Here is a 2633-nt window from a genome sequence, read left to right as displayed (position 1 = left end):
GTGGGTTCTCGTTTGTTTGCGTTCCCGTTAATGAGGTTTGGCGTTCCCTTGGGTTCTCGTTCATTTGGGTTGTCATTAATTAGGGGTTCCCATTAATTTAGGCACCCGTTAATGGTGGTTCCCATTAATTGGAGGTTCCCATTAATTGGGGTCCCCCCTTGACTTGGGTTGCCGTTGATGTGGGTTCTCTTTCATTTGCATTTCCATTCCTGTCATTTGCCATTATCGTGGGTTCTCATTAATTTGGGTTCTCGTTCATTTGGACCCCTGTTAATATGTTTCCCATTAATTTGGGCCCCTGTAAATTGGGTTCCCATTAATTTAGGCCCCCATTAATTGGGTTCCCATTAATTGGGGATCCCATTAATTGGCGTCCCCCCTTCACTTGAGCCGCCATCGATGTGGATTCTCATTCATTTGCATTCTTGTTAATGCCATTTTTCAATATCTGGGTTCTTGTTAATTTGTATTCTCATTAATTTGGGCACCCGTTCATTGAGATCCCATTAATTGGGGTTCCCGTTAATTGGGGTCCCCCCTCCACTTGGGCCACTGTTGACATGGATTCTAATTGGTTTGCGTTTCCTTTCATGTCGTTTGCCATTAACTTGGGTTCTCATTAATTTGGGTTCTTGTTCATTTGGGCCCCCGTTAACTAGGTTCCCATTAATTGGGGTTCCCGTTAATTGGGGTCCCACCTCGACTTGGGTTGCCGTTGATGTGGGTTCTCATTCGTTTGCGTATCGATTCATGTCATTTGCCATGAACTTGGGTTCTCTTCAATTTGGGTTCTTGTTCATTTGGGCCCCCGTTAATTGGGTTCCCATTAATTTAGGCCCCCATTAATTGGGTTCCCATTAATTGGGGATCCGATTAATTGGGGTTTCCCCTTCACTTGGGCTGCCGTTGATGTGTGTTCTCGTTCATTTCTGTTCTTGTTAATGAGGTTTGCCAATCACTTGGGTTCTCATTAATTTGGGTTCTCACTAATTAGGGGTTCCCCTTAATTTAGGCCCCCATTAATTGGCGTTTCCCGTTAATTGGGGATCCCCCTTGACTTGGGTTGCCGTTGACGTGGATTCTCGTTCATTTGCGTTTCCATTCATGTCCTTTGCCATTAACGTGGGTTCTCTTCAGTTTGGGTTCTTGTTCATTTGGTCCCCCGTTGACTGGGTTCCCATTAATTGGGGTCCCCATTAATTGGGTTCCCATTAATTGGGGATCCCGTTAATTGGCATCCCCCCTTCACTTGAGCCGCCATTGACGTGGGTTCTCGTTCATTTGCGTTTCCATTCATGTCCTTTGCCATGAACTTGGGTTCTCTTCAGTTTGGGTTCTCGTTCATTTGGGCCCCTGTTAATTGGGGTTCCCGTTAATTGGGGTTCCCGTTAATTGGGGTCCCCCTTGACTTGGGTCAGCATTGACATGGATTCTCGTTTCTTTGCGTTTCCATTTGTGTCATTTGCCATTAACTTGGGTTCTCTTCAATTTGGGTTCTCGTTCACTTGGGCCCCCGTTGACTGGGTTCCCATTAATTGGGGTCCCCATTAATTGGGTTCCCATTAATTGGGGATCCCATTAATTGGCGTCCCCCCTTCACTTGAGCCGCCGTTGACGTGGATTCTCATTCATTTGCATTTCCATTCATGTCCTTTGCCATGAACGTGGGTTCTCTCCAATTTGGGTTCTCGTTCACTTGGGCCCCCGTTGACTGGGTTCCCATTAATTGGGGTTCCCGTTAATTGGGGTTCCCGTTAATTGGGGTCCCCCCTTGTCAGGGGGAGCTGCGCATCAGCGTCCTGCCCGCCGCGCTCTCCTACGACGCGCCGTGGCCCGTCCGCAAGATCCCGCTGCGCTGCACCGCGCACTACGTCGCCTACCACGTCGAGTCCAAGGTGGGCACAGGGAGGCAAGGGGGGGGCAAGGGGGGGAGTGGGATCTGTGGGGATGCTGGGGACGTTGGAGGCACTGGGGACAGTTGGGGAGAATAGGGACATTATGGGGAAAGGGGACATTGGGGACCCAGGGGACACTGGGGGGAGTGGGAGCAGTGAGGACACTGGGGGTATTGGAGGCATGGGGGCACTGGGGGGAGTGGGGACACTGGGGGCAATGGGAGCAATGGGGACGTTGAGGGTATTGGAGGCACTGGGGACAGTGGGGGAGAATAGGAACATTATGGGGAATGGGGACATTGGGGGCAGTGGGAGCAATGGGGACATTGGAGGTTTTGGAGGCATGGGGACACTGGGGGGAATTGGGACATTATGGGGAATGGGGACATTGGGGACACTGGGGACAGTGGGAGCAATGGGGACATTGGAGGTGTTGGAGGCATGGGGACACTGGGGGGAATGGGGACATTGGGGGCAATGGGAGCAATGGGAATGTTGGGGGTATTGGAGGCACTGGGGACAGTGGGGGAGAATAGGGACACTGGGGGGAATGGGGACTCTGGGGGCAGTGGGAGCATTGGGGACACTGGGGGTATTGGAGGCATGGAGACACTGGGGGGAGTGGGGACACTGGGGGCAATGGGAGCAATGGGGACGTTGAGGGTATTGGAGGCACTGGGGACAGTGGGGGAGAATAGGGACATTATGGGGAATGGGGACATTGGGGGCAGTGGGAGC

The 2633-nt window shown here is 51.8% G+C and overlaps 1 long non-coding RNA gene across 1 annotated transcript in view; it reads left to right on the top strand.

Annotated features, from left to right (window-relative positions):
• The first annotated feature begins 6 nt into the window (after positions 1 to 6).
• Positions 7 to 2633, top strand: part of LOC110391509 — an 11819-nt gene continuing 9192 nt past the window's right edge. Inside the window, exon 1 of the long non-coding RNA XR_002434085.1 lies at positions 7 to 1895. This is a non-coding gene — a long non-coding RNA (uncharacterized LOC110391509). The remainder of the gene's footprint in view (positions 1896 to 2633) is intronic.

The sequence above is a fragment of the Numida meleagris genome, unplaced genomic scaffold, assembly GCF_002078875.1.
Source record: "Numida meleagris isolate 19003 breed g44 Domestic line unplaced genomic scaffold, NumMel1.0 unplaced_Scaffold392, whole genome shotgun sequence".
NCBI lineage: Eukaryota > Metazoa > Chordata > Aves > Galliformes > Numididae > Numida > Numida meleagris.
Note: the sequence above shows the minus strand (reverse complement) of the source record. Positions and strands in the feature narration are given on the sequence as shown.